The sequence below is a fragment of the Petaurus breviceps genome, unplaced genomic scaffold (genome assembly GCF_028583685.1).
Source record: "Petaurus breviceps papuanus isolate PSGF00001 unplaced genomic scaffold, PetGlider_PUasm1.0 154, whole genome shotgun sequence".
NCBI lineage: Eukaryota > Metazoa > Chordata > Mammalia > Diprotodontia > Petauridae > Petaurus > Petaurus breviceps.
Genome location: NW_027185715.1, coordinates 10,163,092 through 10,182,100, shown reverse-complemented (window position 1 = coordinate 10,182,100; position 19,009 = coordinate 10,163,092).

Here is a 19,009-nt window from a genome sequence, read left to right as displayed (position 1 = left end):
GAAGAATGGAAGAAGCAGTTGAAACAGAATCTCAGCAAGAGCACAGGTGTGTTGTCACATCTGTAGGTATTTTCTCAGATCTCTAGATGTGAGATGGATGAAAGGATGTAGGATGTGCTTGGAATAACCCACTGGATGCATTTTTAGCAACCTTTGATAATTCTTGGAAAGATCTAGGAAGATTCCTTTGGCTAGTGACTGACTTCAAAAACCATTTCAAAGACTCATTGATCTATGGAATCATTGCAGAGTCTAGCAGTTCATATGTATCACCTACAATGGTGGTATGGAAGAAAATGGAAAGATGTAAATGTGTGTAGACCATTAGACTTTGAACAAAAGAACCAAGTGGGCCAGTATGCCATAACAAGAATTCAAGACGCCATGGATTGTCTCTTGGGCACTAGTGATTTCCAGGATTTGACTTATGCAGGGCTAATATCAGATTCCTGTGGCCCAAAAAGACAATAAGAAAATTGCTTTCATCTCCCAAACTGGATTTTATCGGTTTGGACATCTGTGACTGGGGTGGGGGAAAGTGTGGCACACTTGCCACTTTCTAGAGGCTGTTGAAGGAATTAGTTGGAGATATGAGCTGTCTGCAATCATTGACTTTGGGAGTACCAGGTAAGAACACAAGTAAAGGCTAATGAAAGTATTAGATTGCCTAGAGGAAATTTCCAACTGATTAAGTACCAGTTTTGCAATGCCTCTCTCAAGTATGTGGGTCATTTAGTATTTCAACAAGGTGTAAGCACAGATCTAGAAAAGATCCATAGAATCTTAGAAATCTAAGGACTTTTCAAAGATTTGGTAATTATGATAAATAATACAAATAATATAATAATAGATAACATTTATATAGTGTTTACTATGTGACAGGCATTTGACAGTTATCTCATTTGGTCCTCACAATAACCCTGGCAGGTATTATTATCACCATTTTACAGATGAGGAAACTGAGGCAAACAACAAGGTCACACAGCTAAGTCAGTATCTGAGGCTAAATTTGAACTCAGGTTTTCTTGACTCAAGGCCTGGTGCTCTATACGCTGAGCCACTTAGCTGCCAAATTTGTCAAGAACTATGTTGCTTCTGTTGGTAGAGTTGTGAACTGATTCAACCATTCTGTAAAGCAATTTGGAACTATGCCCAAAGGACTATAAAAACATTCATACCCTCTGACCTGTCAGTACTACTACTATGTCTGTATTCCAAAAGATATTTAAAAAAATGAAAAGGAGGGGCAGCTGGGTGGCACAGTGAATAGAGCACCGACCCTGGAGTCAGGAGGACCAGAGTTCAAATTTGACCTCAGACACCTAACACAAAACTAACCATGTGACCTTGGGCAAGTCACTTAACCCCAATTGCCCTGCCTTGCCCCCTCCAAAAAAGGAAAAAATAAAAGAAAAGGAAAAGGACCTATATGTACAAAAATATTTATAGCAGCTCTTTTCTGGGGGTAAAGAATTAGAAATTTAAGGGAAGTCGGTCAATTGGGGAGTGGCTGAGCAAGTTGTGGTATGTGATTCTTATGGAATACTATTGTACTTTAAGAAATGATGGGCAGGATGCTCTCAGAACAACCTAGAAAGACTTGCGTGGGCTGATGCAAAGTGAAATGTGCTGTGTACAAAGTAACAGCAGTATTGTAAGATGACCCGCTGTCAATGACAGCTATTCTCAACAATACACCCATCCAAGATCCTCTGAAGGACTTGTGATGAAAAATGGTATCCATTCCCAGAAAAAGAACTGATGGTGTCTAAATACAGATTGAAGCATACTTTTAAAAAAACTTTCCTTGTTTGTTTTTTTTTTTGTCTATGTTTTCTTTCACAACATGACTATCGTGGATATGTTTTGCCTGACTATGCATGTGTAAACTACGGTATATCAAATTGCTTGCCTTCTTAATGAAGGCAAGGTAGAGAGAGAATCTGGAAGTTAAAGTTTTAAAAATGCATGTTAAAAATTGGTTTGACATGCAAGTGGGGAAAAATAAAGGATTAATTAAAAACTTTCAAAAAAGAATTATGCTGCTTTGGGTAGACTAAGTTGCCTTAAAAACCCACCAGAGAAAGTCATGCCTGGAGGGAAGAGTTGGGAACAGAGTGGCTCTATACACCTCTTGGTGGAGGGCCAGAGAGAAAGAATGGGGAGTTCTCCATAGCCAAACATTTCCTATTCCCCAACCACTGCTAGAGAAATATACCTACAACCACTCTTTTATTTTTATATTAAATTTTATTTTAATTATATATATATATATATATATATAATTTGACTTGCCAATGGCACCTAACAACCACATATGTTCCCACTTCCCGATGCCAGAACTCCCTCCTACTGCCATATTACCAGTGCCCCCCCCCCCCCCCCCCCCCCCCCCCCCCCCCCCCCCCCCCCTCCCCCTTCCCCCCGCCCCCCCCCCCCCTATCCCCCCCCCCCCCCATCAGTATCTAATCCTCTTCCCCTCAGGGCTCAGAAAGGACTCTGCTTAATGTGATCACTATTTTTGTGACTAAAATGGAAATATTTTACATGATTGCATGTGTATAAATTGTCAGATTTCTTACGGTCTGAGGAAAGGGGGAAGGGAAAACTTAAAAAAATTTAAAATGTTTAAAATTGTTTTAATATGTAATTGGAGAAAAATAAAATATTATATAAAAATGTGATGATTATTTTTAGATACATTATGAGTTAAATAGGATTTTGCTGACTAGCCTGAAAACCTAACACCATTTGTGAAAGTGTTGGAAAATGTATTTCAAATTTTATATAATAGCCTATTTACAAATGGATTTTTTTTGAAACAAAGTAGCTTATGAATTGGAGATAAATTTTTCTCAAGCAGAAAAATTCTGCCACCAGGGGGCAGAACTGGATTGGGAAGAGATAGGAAGAAAGCGATTGAACATTTGCACACCCAAGGTTCTCAATGCAGTGTAAGGGTTAAAAAATATGGCCCTTGCACTATTTATGACTTACGATCTGCGGGATATTGAAGTTCAACCCCCGATTGACAGCTACCTATGTTAGCAAGGGGAGTTAGGAGACAAAGAAATCAATGCAATTTACAGATACCTTTACCTCTTTACCCTGAAGCTCAGCTCTTCAAATATGTGTGAGACTCTGGGGGAAAAGCTGAGCGATCTGTTTTGGATGGGTTGGGTTCTTTCTTACTGAGCTTCCTTCCCCAAAACCAGAAAAATGACCTGACTCAGAGTCATCAGTGCTTCCTGCTACCCCTTAACCCCCTGCCTCCAATGAGCATCCAGACCTAGTTTGAGCTTGATGAAAAGGGAGAAAGATAAAAAAAAGGGATCGAATCTCAATTCAAACCCAAATTTTAAGTCCAAACAGATTTCTGGTTATCATAAAAGAGAACATAATATTGATTTGGGATTGGTTTCTAAAAGATCTACATTTAGTCAGAAGAACCAAAAAAGGAATAACTTTTTTTTCCCTGACTGTGGGACATAGTTTGGCTGAACACTTTGCATTGGAGTTATTCCACATACCCCCAAAGTGATTCCCAATGGCCAAGTCTTTTTTTTTTTTGCTTTTTGGAGGGCAATGGGGGTTAAGTGACTTGCCCAAGGTCACACGACTAATAAGTGTTAAGTATGAGGCTGGATTTGAACTCAGGTCCTCCTGACTCCAGGGCCGGTGCTCTATTCCCTGCATCACCTAGCTGCCCCCCCAATGGCCAAGTCTTAAGATGAAAAGTTACCACTCTTGTTTCAAAAGTTTGAGTTTATGAAAGAATGGCAAGAAATAATGCTCTTCAGAACGGGAAATGTCTAAAAAAACCATGGGAAATATTGATGCAGTGTGTTATTGATGCAATTATTCTTATATGTGGAGTAAACTCACAAGTTGTTGGACCAACTCCAACAATCAGAAGGGGCTACAGACTGAAATGAGCTGAGCCCATGCTGATGGAGCTTAAATGAGACTAACGAGTGCATTTTGCCGAAGCCTGTGTCCTCATTCTTTCAGAGCATGACTATTATTAGCATTATTTCATATTTGTCAAGCTCCAACTGGGGTGGCTGGTCATAATGGATTGGGTAGGCAGAGGAAAAAAGCACCAGCTGTCCCTGGCATCAACACAGTATAGCCAGTGCTGACTACAGGAGAATAGAATAAAAAAAATTTTTTTTCAAAGGTCTGTCATTTGATGCTTCTACTTGGGAGGAAATCAGGGTGTCTCCTGGTTTTCTAGTTAATCCCCATGTTATCTTAATTCTCTCCCTTCAGCTTTTCTTGTCCAGGAAAAAGATATTTACATTTTATAAGACTTCACTGGAGAGCCATACTCACTCCTCCGTGCCCCAAATGACCAAAAGTAGTTAGATGTTAGGTTTAACAATGTTGAATCCTCATGAATCTTGAAGATAAATCTGGGGTATTACGCCTAAGTGTTCACCATTGGGGTTAATGCTATTAAGATGGGATCCAATTTAGGAGAGGGAAGGGGAGCCAGAAAGATGTGGCTTTTCTTTTTCTTTATAGAATTAGAAAATAACATCTGGACATGGAATTATTCTTCAAATTCTCCTCAATTACTCCCCAATGACTCCAAATTTCCCTTCCTCAAATTCAATTTTTGGCCTCCTTCACAAAGTCAAACCTTTCCAAATCTCTTACACAATGGTCTTCTCCTTATTTAGCTGAAATTTTTCTTTTTTCTTCTGCTCATTCTCCCACAATCTTCTCCCACTGAAGCCAGTCATAAATGCCAATGTATGTTTACATAAATAATTTTGAAAACATATTAAGACACAGCTTGGATAGCTATAGCATCTTCTGTCCTGAAGGACCACTTCCACCAACTCTGTAAAAACCATCATAGAACCTTAACTAGAATTTTTTGCACTGGGATAATTGCCACAGAGAGAACTTATGGTCTAGAAGTAGTGGGAACACATCCTCAGTTGAGTGGGAAGTGGGTTGGGGCTGACCTATGGGAGGAGACAGAGACTCTCGAATATCTCTGTGAAATTACTACAAGGGAGGAAGGAACAGATGTGAGAAGGGAACAAGAAAGAGTGGGAAAGGAGCTCTTCCCAGCCTAACATTTGGTAGCTTCCTATTTTAACTAATTGTCTTTGCTATTGTTTCTATAAACTGAAGTACTGCTATTAGAACCCTCCGTATATGATGTTCTGGACAAAAGCTCCATTCACCCTACCCTAGCCATATAAGGCCCTGACCATCAAGCTACTCTAATAGAACAAATCCAAGAACTGGTATCACCATCATTAGAAGTGATTCATTTATGGTACAGTAGTCCTATGCTATGAACAACAGGATTCACTGATTATTGTGGGTAAAATCTCATCGTCACATTTGGAACAAATATTTAAATTCCATAGTGATATAAAAGAGATTGCTCTTAGACTAAGGAAATCCAGCATCTAACTCTTACTAATGGTGCCTCTATTACAGGCCATTTCTCTAAGCCTTAGTTTTTTCATCTGTCAAATGGGGATAACAACTCCTAGAGTCCCCACTGTCCAGAGTTGTTGTGAGGCTAAGAGGAGATGATGATGTATGTAAAGCCCTTTGTAGATCTTAGAATATTAAATAAATGTCAGTTGTTATCATTCATCATTTATACAGCCTTTCTAATTGAATCTATAGGACGTTGACATATCACTAATCATTCAGTGCCACTATGGTATTATTAAAATTTAGATCATGTGCCCATCAAACTCCCTTGAATGTTTTCTCAATTATGAATGTATTAATATTAAATGGTTAATTCCTTTGCATATGCTAAGCTGTTGTATCTGCCTGCTTTAGGGCATTGTTCCCAACTATGTCCTTGTACTAAAAAAAAAAATCAGAATTGAAATACTTGGTCTATAAAACCTATCAGTTAGTCAAAGCTCCAGACCATAACCCTTTTGCTAAAAATACCCTGCCCTGATAGATAGAAGGTAAGTTTCTTAAGGGCAGAGATTATTTCACTCTGGATTTTGTTATCTCCAGTACCAGGCATAATGCCAGCACCTAGTGGGTGCTTGATAAATATTTATTGATCGATGGAGTGTTATCATAACGTCTCTAGAATTAAAAAAAAAATAACACCACCATCGCAGGGAGGTACAAAGAAGCTAAAGATGTTTCCCCTAATTAAACATATAAACAAATTGTTTTCCTTCTCCTTGATTAAAGCATGAATACTAAAAAAAAGAAAATGGAGGAAAAATTCAACCAACTGTGTCTGTCTATGTCTATGTCCATGTCCATGTCTGTCTATGTCTATGTCTATGTCTGTCTATGTCTATGTAGACAGAGATACTATATATGTTTGTATGTACATATGTATATCTCCTCTACAAGAGAGATGTCAGAAGTTGCTAGGTGGTGCGATGAATAGAGCACCAGCCCTGGAGTCAGGAGGACCTAAGTTCAAATCCAGATTCAGATACTTAACACTTATTAGTTGTGTGATCTTGGGCAAGTCACTTAACCCCAATTGCCCAGCCATCCTCCCTCCAAAAAACAGAGAGAGAGAGAGAGAGAGAGAGAGAGAGAGAGATGTCAAACATTTACCCTATAACATCCCTCAGTGGGTTGGAAGCACATTAAAATATAATTGGGAAATATTTAACAAAACAAAAATATAATAGCATATAACTTTAATATGTGGTTTTCTAAATCAATATTCTGTTTCTACTTGAGTTTGACACCACTGATCTACAGGAACAATGTACAATGTACAATGAACTAGACCCAGGATAGAGTAAGGAAAGAAGTGAGGCTAAATTAGACCTGGAAATCTGAGCAGTGTTTTTGATCAATGATCACTCATTGCCTTCTCCCCTTGGCTACTGGAGTGGCTGACTAATTGATTCTCCTGTCCTGTGTCATCTCTGGATTTATCATCAGGAAGATGTGGCTTTAAAACCTACCTGGGACACTTGCTAGCTGTGTGATACTCTGCCTCATTTTCCTCATCTGTAGAATGAGAGCTGGACTAACCAGTCTTTAATGTCCCTTCTGGCCCTGAGTTTGTGATGCTGTGATCCCTCTCCCTGTACTTTCGACAAAATCTTCATAAGACTTAGACCTGACCATGTCACTTTCCTAAATCTTCAGTGGCTCTATATTGTCTCTAGGATAAAATGCAAATTGCTCAGACTAGCATCTAAAGTTATCTGTAATCTGGATCCAACCTACCTTTCCAGACATTTGGTATAATTCCCTTTCACATACTCTTTGGTTCTGGTCAAATTGGATTACAGTTATCCCTTCCACATTGCAGGGGTTAGGAGTGCAGTGCCCATATAATCTGGAAATCTGTATAATGGGGTTTTTTTTGCCCTCCTTTCATACCAAAGAAGAAGTCTAATTTTTTTCTTTTTCTTTTATTGGGTGTTAACAGTACCTTCTCGTAAAATTTGGGTTGATAAAATACAGTACTATACATATATGCTATGCATTTCTGAGTTTCTGAACTTTTTATGTGTCATCTCCTGGCTTTTATGAGTTGTTTGCAGCTTCCAAAAAACTTCCCCCAAATTCCCATTTAATTTCTTATGATGACCCATAAAATATTGAAACTGCAATGGGGAAGATGGATAACTGTTCTGGCTTCCCCGAACTCACCGTTCCATGTCTTGTATATGCATTCTAACATAGGCTGTAAGTCCCCCAAGCCTTGGGCACACTGCCCCCTCACTTTTATATCTGAGAATCCTTCAAGGCTTCCTCCTTCAAAGATTAGCTCAAGTGCTATGTCCCATTCAATCTTTGTAAATCCTCTATTGCTCTCTGAAGTTATTTGGTTTTTGTTTATCTCTATGCTAATTGCATCTTCTCTTAGAATAAACTCTAGGCCAGGAAAGGGCTATTTTTTTTTTTTGTCTTTCCACCCCTATCCTCAGTACGTTGCCCTGCATATAGTAGGCCCTTTTAATAAATGTCTATTGAATTTAGTTGATCCTGAAGACTGTTACGAAAGCCCATCTCTTTAATGCAAGTATTTTCCTTATGGTAGTCTATGATTACAAACCATGTAACACCAGGATCTTAGATGAATTAAAATTATCATGTCATATATAATGAGAAGTGGGATAAGGAGAATCTGGGTATAAATCCCACCTCTGAAACTTCATAGATGGGAGATCCTGGGCAAGGAATCTAGCCTCTGTATGCCTCAGGCAGCTCTCTGTGACGTAACTGGAGGCAGTTAAGTAGCACAGCATAAACAGTAATACTGTAATTGTAAAACAATAATACAGTGTAACAGAGTACAGTGGAAATCAGTACAACCTTTGGAGTCCGAGGAACTAGGTCTGTAAATGCCTATACTTGAGAAGAGAACCTAGTAAGGGTCTGAGGAAGATGTGAAGAGGAATGATCTTTTCTGACTCCCTGCTGAGGTACTGAGGCAGTTATATGTTAGCCTAACAACAATAAAGAGGCATGATCTTCTTGGGACATTTATCCCCAGAGAACCACCCAGGACTTGTAAAAATGGATGACTACTTTTAATATGTTAAACAGTTGTGCTAGTTTTTCCTGCTTTTTTTGCCTAAACACCCCCCCCCCACACACACACACACTATTTGTTATATGGTTTGACTCTTTGGGAGGGGCACAGGTACTGGGGTTATGTAAAAAACAAAAGACATCAATAAAAACTTATTTTTTTTTTAAATGCATGTCTCACATAGGGGAAAAGGATATTTCCAGAAGGAACCTAAGAATTATTGCTGAAGAATACCAAGTCTTGGACAAGAAGCTTAGACCACAAGACATATTTTCCTCATTGTTGCCTACTTAAGGCAAGGGATGAAGGAGAGAAAAATTGATTTAGTAAGTAAGCAATTAGCTAAGAAGTTGGTGTCTGAGAATGAAACTTGGATTTCTAGACCATGGTTTAAAATATAATGATGATGGGGCGGCCAGGTGGCTCAGCAAGTAAGAGCACTGGCTCCAGTGTCGGGATGACCTGGGTTCAAATCCGAGCTCAGATACTTAGCACCACACCCAGAAATAACTGGCCATGTAACCTTGAGCAAGTTACTTAACCCCAATTGCTTTAAAAAAAATAAAAATAAAATATAATGATGGTAGACTCGTGGCCAGCAATGAAATGTGTCCAGCAAAGGCTGATAAACATGTATTTGCCAGCTCTCTCACAAAGCAAAAGAGCTTTAAATGTCAGATAGGGAGGGAGAAAAATGTCTCAGTGGATATATGCATCCACTTAGAGCAGCAGCTGAGATAAGCAGTTAACATAAATCAAAAATCCAAAGAAGGAACCAGTAGTAAAACATATGTCATCAGATATCTATACACAGTAATAATGATAGCCATCATTTATATGGCACTTTAAGTTTTGCAAAGCACTTTTCACATGTTGATTCATTTCATCTTCACAACAACTCTGGGAGGTAATGTTATTATTATCCTTATTTTTTTAAAAAAAAAGGAAACTTGGGCAGCCAGAGGCCAAGTTACTCACCCAGGGTCACAGAGCTAGTAAATGTCAGAGCCAAGATTTGGACTCAGGTCTTCCTGTCTCCAAGTCTTGTGCTCTATCCATTATACCACCTAACTGCTAGCTATAATTATACACAAATGGTCAAAGTTTAAGCAATAAGCGAGGGGAACTTGGAAGTTCAAATAAATGATTATCAAATGACTTGGAGGGATGAAATCTATGACTGTAATATAACTTGGGATGGGTATATTTTTTTCAGAAGTATTAGGATACGTTGGAGGGAGAAGGTAACATCATATTTTTCCTCATGTGAGGAAGTCCAGGAACTCCCAGGAAGGAAAACATGATTAAGAACATTTGGATAAAGATTGAGAAACAGAAGTAATTTTGTCATTGGATCACCTGTACAAAAAAGAAGAAATAGATGAGTTCAGGAAACAGAATGGCATCATATAGTAATGATAGGTGACTTACATTATCCAGACATGCACTGAAATTCTACATCCAAAACAATGAAACTACCAACTTATTGACTTGCCTTATAAATAATAACTTTAAAAGGTGAAGGAACCTAATAGGGGAAACTCTACATAGGATCTGAATCTCCTTAATAGGGAGGAATTGACTGGTGGAGTGGAAACGATATCAGGAGAAAATTCTCTCCTACTCCTAGAATATGTGACAGAGAAAGAGCAAAACTGGGCAGAGTCTGATTAAGCCCTCTAGTTTTGGGTAGCAGATTTCAAAGGTTCAGAGGAAGTCAGATCAGGAGGGATGAGAAACTTCCAAGAATGAAATTATTTTTAAAACTTTATTTCTAGGGGTGGCTAGGTGGCACAGAGAATAGAGCATCAGCCCTGGAGTCAGGAGGACCTGAGTTCAAATCCAACCTCAGACACTTCACACTTACTAGCCATGTGACCTTGGGCAAGTCACTTAACCCCAATTGCCCTGCATTCCCCCCTACAAAAAGCAAAACAAAAAATCCAACAACTTTATTTTTAACATTCTTTTCTTTTAAAATTTTAATTTCCAGATTCTCTCTCCTCCCTAATGCCTCCCTCACCCAATAAGAAGGCAAACAATGATATCAGTTATGCATGTGAAATCATGCAAAACCTATCTCCATATTAGCCATGTTACCAAAAAAAGGCAAAACAAAAAAAGTGAGAAAATTATGCTCAATTTGCACTCAGAGTTTATCAGTTCTCTTTCTGGAGGTGGATAGCATTTTCTTTTATTATGAGTCCTTTGGAATTGTCTTAGTTTATTGTATTGATCAGAGTAGCCAAATCTTCAGTTGATCATTATTACAACATTGTGGTTACTTTGCACAATGTTCTCCTGGTTCTTCTCACTTCACTTTGCATCAGTTCATATAGGTCTTTCTATGTTTTTTCTGAAACCACCCCAAGTCATGGAGCACAATAGTACTCCATCACAATTATATGCCATAAATTGTTTAGCCATTCCTTAACTGATGAGCATTTCCAATTTTTGTCACCACAAACAGAGCAGCTATAAATATTTTTGTACCCTTTTCTTTTCTCTATTAATCTCTGGTCTTTTCATCGGGGATGTCTGGAAAGCCTCTATTTCATGAAATATCCATTTTTTTTTCCCTAAAAGAATTATGCGCACGTTTGCTGGGTAGATTATTCTTGGCCATGATCCTAGCTCCTCGGAACATCATCTTCCAAGACCTTTGGTCTTTTAATGTTGAAGCTGTTAAATTGTATGTGATTCTCCTAACTGTGTTTCCATAGTATTAATTAGAATTGTTTCTTTCTGGCTGCTTGTAATGTTTTCTTCTTGACCTGGAAGCTCTGGAATTTGGCTATAATATTCCTGGGAATTTTCATTTTGGGATCTCTTTCATAAGGTGATTGGTGGATTCTTTCAACTTCTATTTAACCCTCTGGATCTAAGATCTGGATCTAGGGCAGCTTTCCTTTATAATTTCTTGAAATATTATGTCTAAGCTCTTTTTTTTAATCATGGCTTTCATATAATCCAATAATTCTTAAATTATGTCTGATCCATTTTTCAGATCAGTTGTTTTCCAATGAGACATTTAACATTTTCTTCTATGTTTTCATTCTTTTGACTTTGTTTTATTGTTTAAGTCTTAGAGTCATTAGCTTCCAGTTCCCAATACTTCCTTTTTTTTTTTTAAAAGGAGTTCTTTTCTTGTGAATTTCTTGTGATTTTTTTGTGCCTCTTTTACCATTAAGCCAATTCTGGGTTTTAAGGTGTTATTTTCTTGAGTATTTTTTGTTACTGTTTTACCAAGCTATTAATTCTCTTTTCATAATTTTCATGTATCACTCTCATTTCTTTCCCTAATTTTTCCTCTACCACTCATCTTTTTTCATTAACTCTTCCAGGAATTCTTGCTGGCCTTGGACCCAATTAGCATTTTTCTTTGAGACTTTGGTTGTAAAGGTTTTCATATTTTTGTTGTCTTCTAAGTTTATGTTTTGGTCTTCCCTACCACCATTAGTAGCACTTAATGGTCAAGTTCTTTTTTTTTAAGCAATCAGGGTTAAGTAACTTGCTCAAGGTTACACGGCCAGGTGTTTCTGGGTGGGTGCTAAGTGTCTGAGCCCGGATTCGATCCCCAGGTCATCCCGACACTGGAGCCGGTGCTCTTACTCACTGAGCCACCTGGCCGCCCCAAGTTCTTTGGTTTGGTGTTTGCTCATTTTCTCAGTCTATTTTTTGACTCTGAGCTTTTTGTTAAAGTTAGATTCTGCTTACCTGGATGTGGGGAGGCACTATGCCAAGTTTCAGGCTTCTTCATACTGCCATTTTTCGAACTGGTTCTGGGGGTCTGCAAGTTTTCAGTGCTTTCTAGGTGGGGTTATCCTGGGAGAGGTATAGTCACTGCTCTCCTGGTCTGTGGTCTGGTCTTTATCTAGGAAGGGCCCCTGCTCCCCTGCAGCTAGTGTTCTTCTTGGTCCCAGAACTGTGACCTTCTTCTTCCCTCCATTCCTTCCTTTGTTCCTTCCTTCATTCTTTCCTTCCTTTTCTCCCTTCCTTCCTTCCCTCCCTCCTTCCTTGCTTTCCTCCTTCCTTTTTCCAAATTTGTATCCTTATAGCTTAGCACAGTACCTGGCATATAATTAAGCACCTCATAAATGTTTATTGACTGACTGACTGACTGAGGACACAAACAGAAATTATTCCAGTTAGTAGGAAAAAATGGGAGTTTCCAATGAGAATGATGTGTAGACACAGAGAACTCACCAATAAACTTAGATTCTTAAAAAGATATGTACAAATGATAGAAGTAAGGGCATGTAACTGAATCTGAATATAAGAGTGTGGAATGGCCCTGAAAACCTAGTGTCAGAATGCTAAAACTCAGAATAAGCTGTGGTAGCCAACAAAAGTTAAAGACTATAAAAAGGTTTGCTTGTTTTCTATCTATTTTAGGGAATTCTATCTATTTGAGGGGAAAGAGAAGGATGAAAGAGATAGCAGTACTGTTTAGGGTGGATATGACAATGGTAACTGATAGTAGAAAGAAGATGCAATTGCTTAGTTCTTATTTTGCTCCTATTTTCTCTGCCAAGGAAAATGTCCCAAGTATTTGAAATGCCAAGCAAAAATGGTGAACAGAGGGGTGATAAACAAGATAAATAGGGAAATAGCAGGGAAAAATCTTGATGAATTCAAGTCACCCAGCCCAGATGGACTACATCTTTGGGAATGGAAAAAACTGGCAGATGTGATTACTGAACCTCATCCTTCTTACTGAACCACTACAATGATGTTTAAAAGATCATGGAGATCTAGGGCAATCTCTCCATCCTAGAGAAGGACAAATGCAATCCTAACTTTCAGAAAAAGGGGACATTATAGAGTCTTCTAACCAGTGAACTCGATTTTGATTTCTGGGACAATTTTAGATCATTAAGAGGTCAGTGAACATCTCACTTTGTCAAAACCATGTCATACCAGACTGACCTTATTTCCCTTTTTTGATAGGGTTACTAAATTAGTAGATCTGGGGAATGCTTTAGATTTAAAAATTTCCCTAGCATTTGAGAAAGTATTCCATTCAATTCTTGTGGAAAAGATTTTGAGAAGTAGACTAGATAATTCAATTATCTGGTTGAATTGTCTCATTGTCAACCCATTGTCAACTTGGCAAGAGGTCTCCAGTGCAGTATGCAAGGGATCTATGCTTTGCTCTATGCTATTTATAATTTTTCTAGGTGACTTGGTCATCAACTTTATAGTTGATACAAAGCTGAGAGTATTAGCTAGTCCACTGAAAGACACAATCAAAGTCCAAAGAGATTTTGATAATCTAGCATACCAGAGTGAAGCTAATAAGCTGAAATTCAATAGGGATAAATGTAAAGTCTTATAGTTGTGTTTCTTCAATTAACTTGTGAAGTACAGGATGGGGGAGTGTGACTATACAGTAGTGTGTCTATGGGGAGAGGGAGATTAGTGATCAACATGATATTGCTATATCAACATGATCAGAGTATACTACCATGATTTTGACCAGCGTTACAAGAGGCATAAGTAGTAGGTTGTGTAATGGCTAGAATACCTGGCCTGGAAGTCAGGAAGACCAGAGTTCAGATCCATCATCAGGCATGACTAGCTATGTGACCCTAGGCAAGTCACTTAACTCTATCTGCTCCAGTTTCCTCATCTATAAAGTGAGTTGAAGAAGGAAATGGCAAACTGCTCTATTATCTTCACCAAGAAAACCCCCAAAGGAGTCACAAAGAGTCAGACATGACTGAAAAATGACTCAATAACATCAACAAATGAGGCATAGCCAGAATATTCCTGGAATAAGGAGATAATGGTCCCAAGGTCCTTTTCCTTTGTAGGATCACATCTGGAGGCGTATTCAGATATGGATGCCACAGTTTTAAAAGAACATTGATAAGCTAGGGAGCATCTAAGGGAGGGGGGACCAAAATGGTGGAGGGACTTGAGTGCATGTTATGAGAGAGTGAAAGCAATGGGGATGTTTCTCCTTGAGAAGAGAAATGAAAGCATATAGCTATTTTCAAGTATCATAAGGTTCCCTATCATTGGAGGTCTTTGGGCAAAGGTTGGAGGTCAGGTATTTATATTAGGGATTTCTTTTGGGTAGAGGTTGAAACAGGTGGTCACTGAGGTCCCTTCCAACTCAGTATCTTGATTCTGTGAGATGTTTACACACACATACACAGCACAATACAGTCAGATCTTACTACTGATTCATCTATTCCACAAGCTGCATAGGATATAAGTCAAGGCTCTCAGTAGGGGTGGAATGAATTGGTTGGAAAAGCAGAGGAATCTTTTCTTGGACTCCCAGGGGTTCAAAAGTAATTTTGAGGAAGAAGGAAATGTATCTGCAATTCATTTTAGTTTCTAGTTCATTCTTATTTCAAGGAACTGGGTCAAACTTTTCAGAAGGGTTGGACAAGTTTAACCCACTCCTTTCCTGGCTGGGTTACATTTCCATCTGTCCTGGAAAGAGGTCAGTGCTGCTCATTTTGTACTAGTAAAGTTTAAAAAGAAATATCTGATTTTATTATATCAATTAGTTAAGTCTATGATGGCCAAACTATCAAACCATCAGTCAAACCCCAGAAGCTGACATAGGGGATTGGCTAAGTTTTGTTCGCTTCTGGAGACTACTGCCAAAGGATTGTCCAGTATGGAACTCCGTGGCTGTTTCCAAATAATTTAGAAAATGGCTGGAACACTAAGTTCGATGCACAACAATGCTGCTTCTTGGATCTTGAGCTGTAAGCTACAGACTTGAAAATTCTGCTGTATCAAACAGGACCTAGATTTTAAAATGGATATTTCAAAGGAGATGTTATAGTTTAATAATAAAAAGGGGACAATTGTTTATATGTTCTAAAAGAAATCAGGGGAAAAAAATATAACCAGAAACCAAATGAAATTAACTGGAATACAATGCAAATCTATAGCTGAAGCTCAAAGTAAAATTAAAGGAAAAGAAAAATCAAGGAAAGGTTAAAATTAGGTGCCACAGTGATGAGTTTTCTCAGTCTTGCTATTAGCTGGGGACAAGATAGAAGGTGAGGTCAGAAAGGATCTTCCCAGTTCCAGTGGAAACCCTCAGTCCTCAGGGATCTGGATGCCCCTAACCTTCCACTATTCAGGAAGGCTGCCAAAATGATCTTTTCACACAGAGGAAATTACTTATCCAAATATTACTGAGACAGAATGTGAAATGGTGGATATCATGCTTGATAGGATCAGGGAGACCTAGATTAAAATCCAGCCTCAGACATCATCTACTGTGTGACTGAGGGAATGTCACTTGATCTCCCTCAGTCTTGGTTTCCTCATCTGTAAAATGGAGATAATAATATTACCTACCTCACAAGGTTATTGTAAGCAAACGAGTATATAAATGAATTTGTAAAGTGCTTTGCAAATCTTAAAGTTCTATATCAATGTTCTTGATTCTTATTTCAGAAAGCTGCAGGTCTCTTGATCCTTGAAGGTGTGGTCACCCCACATTGGTGAAGGAAGGGGAAAAGAACAAATATTTATATAGAGTCTACTAAGAACCAAGATGCTTCTAGTTTCTGGCTTCCCTGGCTTACCTTAAGTCACAGCTGAAGTTATGCCTTCTGCAATAAGATTTTCCTAGTCCTTCTTAATCCTAATGCCTTCCCTCTGACACTAGCTCCTATTTATACTGTATTTTCTTGTTGGTACATGGTTATTTGCAGATTATCTCCCCCATTAGGTTGTGTACTCCTTGAGGGAAGAGACTGTTTTTACCTGTCATTGTATCTCCAGCTTAGCCCGCTACACTTAATAAATATTTGTTGACTTGATTTCTTTGTGTACAATTTGCTTGTAAGTCATTTAATAATCAAAATTCCCCTGGTTTTATCAGTTTTCATTCCTCTCACTCTTAGAGATGGAAAGGACCTTGTAGATCATCGGGTCCAACAGCTTTTTTACATTTTTTAGGTGAAGTGAGTGGCTCCAGGCCACAAAAGTAGCATGTGACAGCAAGAACTCAAATCAAAGTCCCCCCAATTTAAGGTCAGTGCCCTTTCCACCACAATGTGCTTTGTTTCTATTAATTTAGAATTCATGTCAGTTGACACCCATCAGAAAAATCTAGAAGGATAAGTAAGAGAAATGGTAAAAGAGCAGACTGCACCCCAAGTAGCCATAGGCCTGTGGACTGACTTGATTGAAGAAATTCCTTGCCATAGCAATGAAATAGCCATTGACCTCAGAAAAACTAATAGATTATATGAAAGCTTTTGAGCAATTGGAAGGTGGCCTCTAAGCTTAACCCCAACCATCCCCAAGTTGTCTTTTTGTGTATATGGTTCATGGAAACTAAACAAGGGCATTACCTTGCAGTTGTAGAGTTAACTCACAGAAAATCTGGTGAGAGGTTTTCCCATTGGCAGAGCTATGTTTCTTGGAGCTAGTTTTATGATGGCCTTACTAGCAGCATCTGTGGCATACTTATATCCATTTCACTTGCACAGTTTGCATCTAGAAATGGGAAGCAGACAAAGAAGGGGGGTATGAGACATCAGGAGAGCAGAAAGACTAAGTGCTTTTTTTTTTTAATGAATAGACTAGGAGTGCTGTTACCTTGGAGCCCTGTCGAGTCTCTCCTGATGATTAAAGTAGAAAGAAGTCTAGACAAGATTCTCTTTCTAGCTCTGTGACTAACTAGTTATATGAATTTAAGGACATCACTTCTTGTCTTTGGGACACAGTTGGTTCCCTTTGTAAACATGAAGGTGATGGAAAAGGCAACCTCTAAGGGCCTTTCCCGAACTGACATTTTTTTTCATAGATAGTCGTGGACTTATTTGAACTTAATGGAATTATAAAGGTGATGAAATCTAAATCCTAAATTTAGATTCTAAATTCTAAGTCCCTCAAACCAGTACAGGTAGCAAGTCAAATTTCATACAGGTAGTGAATGACAGAGACGGGATTCAAAACTTTGTCTTTGGACTTCAAATCCATTGCTTTCTCTACTCCACTATATATGAGTTTAAGATTCTAGAGGAGTTTAGAATTTAGTTGGGGAGATAAGACTCATGCATAAATAACAATTAGAGAACAATACAAAGTAGTCCATAACTCATTTTCCCTACAAATATTTCTTGATCTAGTAGAATTATTCGACTGTCAGAATTTGAGCTGGTATATGCCAGACATTGTGCTGGTACCGATTACAGATGGTGTGGTTCAGATGACAAGCACCAGGAGAGTTTGGCGAAATGAGATTATGTTCTTAAATGTGTATTTATTAATAAATACAGGGGCGGCTAGGTGGCACAGTGAATAGAGCACTGGCCCTGAAGTCAGGAAGACCTGAGTTCAAATGTGACCTCAGACACTTGACACTTAACTAGCTGTGTGACCTTGGGCAAGTCAACCCCAATTACCTTGCCTTCCCCCCTCCAAAAAAAAATTAAAAAAACAAAACTTAGGACATTATTTAGAAGTCATTCTTGCCTCATTACTTCCAACCCTAAAATCAAAGCCAGTGACAGCGGTTATTTTGTTTTGTGCAGAGTATCATACACTCTTGGAAACTGAGAAAGAGCCAGGTTATACTGGTAAGTATTTAACAACTAGCTCTCTGGGAAAGAAAATGTACACCCAATACAAATTTTTAAGTTTAATCTGCATCATTAACATTTCCTTCATCAATTTATTGTCTAGACAATCAACAAAACAAGAAATCAAGTCTTAATTGGTAGTGTCTGTTGATTTCTGAGATGTAAATGCTCCCACTGGAGCCTGCTTGAACAGCTTGAGAGAGGCAACTGTTAAGTTTGCAGGTATAACAGAAAGAGAATATACTTTATTTGCCCCTGTGGAACTTACATTTCAATGCAAGAGGCATGCCTAATCTATGTGGAAGGAGAACAAAGAATATATATGCAAGAAAATTGCACACAGGCCAGTCATTTGTACATTCAAACCAACCAACAATGATTTATTAAACACTTACTATGCAGAAGGTATGGTACTGCTCACTGAAAGTAGACAGAATGAATACCAATCCCTACCCTTGAGGTTTTTGTGGTGGGGATAATATTCTAACCCCTGCCCTCAAGCACGTTAGGCTAATTTTTCCTTAAAAAATTTTTGAAACAGGGGTGGCTAGATGGCACAGTGAATAGAGAGAGCACTGGCCCTGGAGTCAGGAGGACCTGAGTTCAAATATGACCTCAGACACTTAATACTTACTAGCTGTGTGACCTTGGACAAGTCACTTAAACCCGATTTCCCTGTCTTCCCCCCTTCAAAAAAAAAAAAGAAAAAAAAAAAAAAAAAAAAAACCCTCCAGAATACAAAATACTTCGCAGGATACCTGAGCAGAAAACTCTTTCTGACTTAGTATTAGCAGACACAATAAATACAAAGTAATACATTTGCTAAAAAGTATTTGATATATTCATTTTTTCCTTTAAAAGGAGGAAAAGGCTTCCAGTCTCTCCTGATCAATGTTATTTTATATAAGGTAACTGCATAGCG